Source organism: Triticum dicoccoides, chromosome 1B, assembly GCF_002162155.2.
Source record: "Triticum dicoccoides isolate Atlit2015 ecotype Zavitan chromosome 1B, WEW_v2.0, whole genome shotgun sequence".
In the NCBI taxonomy this organism is placed as follows: domain Eukaryota; kingdom Viridiplantae; phylum Streptophyta; class Magnoliopsida; order Poales; family Poaceae; genus Triticum; species Triticum dicoccoides.
Genome location: NC_041381.1, coordinates 661,317,226 through 661,323,365, shown reverse-complemented (window position 1 = coordinate 661,323,365; position 6,140 = coordinate 661,317,226).

Genomic DNA, 6,140 nt, shown 5'->3' with positions numbered 1-6,140 from the left:
GGGGGGGGGGTGGGGGGTGCAGGCCCTGGTGTCTTGTGGGCAGCAGGGGGCCTCCCTCTGGTGGTTCTTTACTCCATTATTTCTCTTTTCTTCCAAAAACAATCGTCAAAAAGTTTCATCCAGCTCCGAGAACTTTTATTTCTGCACAGAAAACAACACTACGATAGTTTGATACGTCTCCAATGTATCTATAATTTTTGATTGTTCCATGCTATTATATTACCCGTTTTGGATGTTTATGGGCTTTATTTTACACATTTATATCATTTTTGGGACTAACCTACTAACCGGAGGCCCAGTCCGTATTGCTGTTTTTTTGCCTATTTCAGTATTTCAAAGAAAAGGAATATCAAACAGAGTCCAAACGGGATGAAACCTTCGGGAGCGTGATTTTTGGAACAAACGTGATCCAGAGGACTTGGAGTGCAAGCCAAGAAGCAGCCGCGGCGGCCACGAGGGTGGAGGGCACGCCCACCCCTACAGGGTGCACCCCTCTATCTCATGGGCCCCTCGGGCGGCCACCGACCTACTTCTTCGTCGTATATATACCCACATACCCCGAAAACATCCAGGGAGCCAACGAAAAACAATTTCCACCACCGCAACCTTCTGTATCCGCGAGATCCCTTCTTGGAGCCTTCGCCGGCGCTCCACTGGAGGGGGAATCGACCACGGAGGGTTTCTACATCAACACCATAGCCCCTCCAATATGGATCTAGGGTTGGAGTTACTTTGAAAAATCTTAAAGAGAAAGAACCTATAGTTAATGAAAAAATAGATCGAGATTCCGCAAGAATCGGAAAACTTGAGGATATCATTACCAACTTAGGTTCCGCGTTTTCTTCCATGAAAAACACTCCAAAACCCCCTACCAAAACTTCCAAGTTTATTTATGTTCCTAAAAATAAAGGTGAATCTTCTAGTAAGGGAGACGCGGATCTCAAATCCATAAGTGTTCATCCCAATTGTCTTTCTATCGTTAAGGAACCTTTTGCTACAAACAAATTTCTTGAATTTTTGCCTAAAGGTTTAATCATTGCTAAAAAGGGAGAAACCCCTAAAGATTATAAGTGCTCTATTGAGGAATTGAGTGCCAAAGATGGCACTACTTAGATCTATCTTCGCTTTTATGCCTAGCGGGGCGTTAAACGATAGCGCTAGTTGGGAGGCAACCCAATTTTATTTGTGTATTTTGTTTTTGTTCCTGTTTAGTAATAAATTTTGCATATACCTTCTGTTTAGATGTGTTTTTATCTTTTAATTAGTGTTTGTGCCAAGTAGAACCTACAGGATAACCTATGATGATAGTTGATTTGATTCTGCTGAAAAACAGAAACTTTGCGTGCACGAAATTAGTTTTGTTAAATCACATAAACGTGATTTTGCGTTGATTCTTTTTTGCTTCTGATCAATATACAAATTGTACAGGACTTCCTATTTTTGTAGTATTTTTAGAGTTCCATAAGTTTGCGTTAGTTACAGATTGCTACAGAATGTTCTGTTTTTGACAGATTCTGTTTTCCGTGTGTTGTTTGCTTATTTTGATGCATCTATGGCTAGTAAAATAGTTTATAAACCATAGAGAAGTTGGAATACAGTAGGTTTAACACCAAAATAAATAAATAATGAGTTCATTACAGTACCTTATGTGGTGGTTTTGTTTTCTTTCACTAACTGAGCTTATAAGATTTCCTGTTGAGTTTTGTGTTGTGAAGTTTTCAAGTTTTGGGTAAAGCTTTGATGGACTATGGAATAAGGAGTGGCAAGAGCCTAATATTGGGGATGCCCAAGTCACCCCAAGATATTAAAGAATAGCCAAAATCCTAAGCTTGGGGATGCCCCGGGAAGGCATCCCCTCTTTCGTCTTCGTTCATTGGTAACTTTACTTGGAGCTATATTTTTATTCGCCACATGATATGTGTTTTGCTTGGAGCGTTGTGTATTATATTAGTCTTTTCTTTTTAGTTTACCACAATAATCCTTGCTGTACACACCTTTTGGGAGAAGCCCACTTGATTAGAATTTGCTAGAATACTCTATGTGCTTCACTTATATTTTTTGAGCTTGATAGTTTTTGCTCTAGTGCTTCACTTATATCTTTTAGAGCACGGCGATGGCTTAATTTTGAAGAAATTGCTAGTCTCTCATGCTTCACTTATATTATTTTGAGAGTCTTTTAGAACAGCATGGTATTTGCTATGGTTACAAATTTGGTCCTAGAATGATTAGCATCCAAGTTGGGTATAATAAAAACTATCATAGGAAGTGAATTGGATGCTATGATCAATTTGATGCTTGATAATTGTTTTGAGATATAAAGGTAGTAATGTTAGGGTCATGCTAGTGGGTAATTATGAAATTGAGAAATAATTGTGTTGAAGTTGGCAAGTCCCGTAGCATGCACATATGGTAAAAGTTGTGTGACAAATTTGTTGCATGAGGTGCTCTCTTGATTGTCTTCCTTATGAGTGGAGGTCGGGATCGCACGATGGTTAACTCCTACCAACCCTTCCCCTAGGAGCATGCGTAGTAGTAGTTTGCTTCGAGGGCAAGTAGACTTTTGCAATAAGTATATGAGTTCTTTATGACTAATGTGAGTCCATGGATATACGCACACTCATCCTTCCACTTTGCTAGCCTCTATTATACTGCGCAACTTTCGCCGGTATCATGCACCCATTATTTACCTTCCTCAAAACAGCCACCATACCTACATATTATGGCATTTCCATAGCCATTCCGAGATATATTGCCATGCAACTTTCCACCGTTCCGTTTACTATGACACACTTCATAATTGTCATATTGCTCTTTGCATGATCATGTAGTTGACATTGTATTTGTGGCAAGGCCACCTTCATAATTTTCATACATGTCGCCCTTGATTCATTGCATATCCCGGTACACCATCGGAAGCATTCATATAGAGTCATATCTTGTTCTAGCTTTGAGTTGTAATTCTTGAGTTGTAAATCAATAAAAGTGTGATGATCTTCATTATTAGAGCATTGTCTCAGTGAGGAAAGGATGATGAAGACTATGATTCCCCAACAAGTCGGGATGAGACTTCGGACTTTAAAAAAGAAAAAAAAGAAAAAAAGGAGAAAGGCCAAAAATAAGGAAAAAGAAAGTCCAAAGAAAACAAAGAAAAAAAGAAAAAAAAATAAAATGAGAGAAAAAGAGAGAAGGGACAATGCTACTATCTCTTTCTCCACACTTGTGCTTCAAAGTAGCACCATGATCTTGATGATAGAGAGTCTCCTATGTTGTCACTTTCATATACTAGGTGGGAATTTTTCATTATAGAACTTGGCTTGTATATTCCAATGATGGGCTTCCTCAAAATGCCCTAGGTCTTCGTGAGCAAGCAAGCTGGATGCACACCCACTTAGTTTCTTTTGTTGAGTGTTCATATATTTATAGCTCTAGTGCATCCGTTGCATGGCAATCCCTACTCACTCACATTGATATCTATTGATGGGCATCTCCATAGCCCGTTGATATGCCTAGTTGATGTGAGACTATCTTCTCCCTCTTTTTGTCCTCACAACCACCACCTTATACCACCATAGTGCTATGTCCATGGCTTGCGCTCATGTATTGCGTAAGAGTTGAAAAAGCTGAAGCGCATTAAAAAGTATGAACCAATTGCTTGGCTAAAACCGGGGTTGTGCATGATGGGAGTATTTTGTGTAATGAAAATGAAGCATGGCCCAACTATATGATTTTGTAGGGATAAGCTTTCTTTGGCTATGCTATTTTGATAGGACATGATTATTTGTTAGTATGCTTCGAAGCATTATTATTTTCATGTTTTATAAGCTTTTATCTTGAATCATTTGGATCTGAACATTCATGCCACAATAAAGAAAATTACATTGAGAATTAGGCTAGGTAGCATTCCACATCAAAAATTTTGTCTTTATCATTTACCTACTCAAGGACGAGCAGGAATTAAGATTGGAGATGCTTGATACGTCTCCAACGTATCTATAATTTTTGATTGTTCCATGCTATTATATTACCCCTTTTGGATGTTTATGGGCTTTATTTTACACATTTATATCATTTTTGGGACTAACCTACTAACCGGAGGCCCAGCCCGTATTGCTGTTTTTTTTTGCCTATTTCAGTATTCGAAGAAAAGGAATATCAAACGGAGTCCAAACGGAATGAAACCTTCGGGAGCGTGATTTTTGGAACGAACGTGATCCGGAGAACATGGAGTGCAACTCAAGAAGCTTGCGAGGCGGCCAGGAGACAGGAGGGCGCGCCCCCTATCTCCTGGGCCCCATAGGCGGCCACCGACGTACTTCTTCCTCCTATATATACCTACGTACCCTAAAAACATCCAGGGAGCCAACAAAACACAATTTCCACCATCGTATCCTTCTATATACGCGAGATCCCATTTTGGAGCCTTCGCCGGCGCTCCGCCGGAGGGGGAATCGACCATGGAGGGCTTCTACATCAACACCATAGCCCCTCCGATGAGTTGTGAGTAGTTTACCACAGACCTTCGGGTCCATAGTTATTAGCTAGATGGCTTTTTCTCTCTTTTTGGATCTCATTACAATGTTCTCCCCCTCTCTTGTGGAGATCTATTCGATGTAAACTCTTTTTGCAGTGTGTTTGTTGAGATCCGATGAATTGTGGGTTTATGATCAAGTTTATCTATGAAAAATATTTGAATCTCCTCTAAATTATTTTATGTATGATTGAGTTATCTTTGCAAGTCTCTTCGAATTATCAATTTGGTTTGGCCTACTAGATTGATCTTTCTTGCCATGGGAGAAGTGCTTAGCTTTGGGTTCAATCTTGTGGTGTCCTTTCCCAGTGACAGTAGGGGCAGCAAGGCACGTATTGTATTGTTGCCATCGAGGATAAAAAGATGGGGTTTATATCATATTGCATGAGTTTATCCCTCTACATCATGTCATCTTTCTTAATGCGTTACTCTATTCTTTATGAACTTTATACTCTAGATGCAGGCAGGAGTCGGTCGATGTGTGGAGTAATAGTAGTAGATGCAGGCAGGAGTCGGTCTACTTGTCGCGGACGTGATGCCTATATACATGATCATGCCTAGATAATCTCATAATTATTCACTTTTCTATCAATTGCTCGACAGTAATTTGTTCACCCACCGTAATACTTATGCTATCTTGAGAGAAGCCTCTAGTGAAACCTATGGCCCCCGAGTCTATCGTTTATCATATAAGCTTTCAATCTACTTTTATTTGCATCTTTACTTTTTGCATATATATTATAAAATACCAAAAATATATTTATCTTATCATACTATCTCTATCAGATCTCACTTTCGCAAGTGGCTGTGAAGGGATTGACAACCCCTTTATTGCGTTGGTTGCGAGTTCTTTGTTTGTTTGTGTAGGTGCGTGGGACTTTTGAGGAGCCTCCTACTGGATTGATACCTTGTTTCTTAAAAACTGAGGGAAATACTTACGCTACTATTGCTGCATCATCCTTTCCTCTTCAAGGAAAACCAACGCAAGCTCAAGACGTAGCAGCCCCCGGGTCTATCTTTTATCATATAAGCTTTCAATCTACTTTTATTTGCATCTTTACTTTTTCAATCTATATTATAAAATACCAAAAATATATTTATCTTATCATACTATCTCTATCAGATCTCACTTTCACAAGTGGCCGTGAAGGGATTGACAACCCCTTTATTGCGTTGGTTGCGAGTTCTTTGTTTGTTTGTGTCGTGGAACTAACACGTCAGATGTCCTCATGAAAGGACTTAGTCGTGGAGCCATCGCAACGGGTTAGCTTGAAGGGGTTAAACCGGACAAGGGACACGGGAGTTTATACTAGTTCGGCCCCTTCGATGAAGGTAAAAGCCTACGTCTAGTTGTGATGGAATTGATTGGGTTTCGATGACCAGGGAGCGAAATACGCTTGCCCGAGTCTCGAGTTGTTGTTTGTTGTCCTTGAACCGCCGCCGGGTCGTCCCTTTATATACACAGGTTGACGCCCGGCCGGTCTACAGAGCCTCGAGGCCGACTCATACAAAGTGTCCGGCTCGGTCTTTCCTTTCCTAACTTATATTACAAGTTTACATAGTCATGGCGGTTTACCACTATGGGCCCTAATCCGCCTTTGGGCTGCGGGCT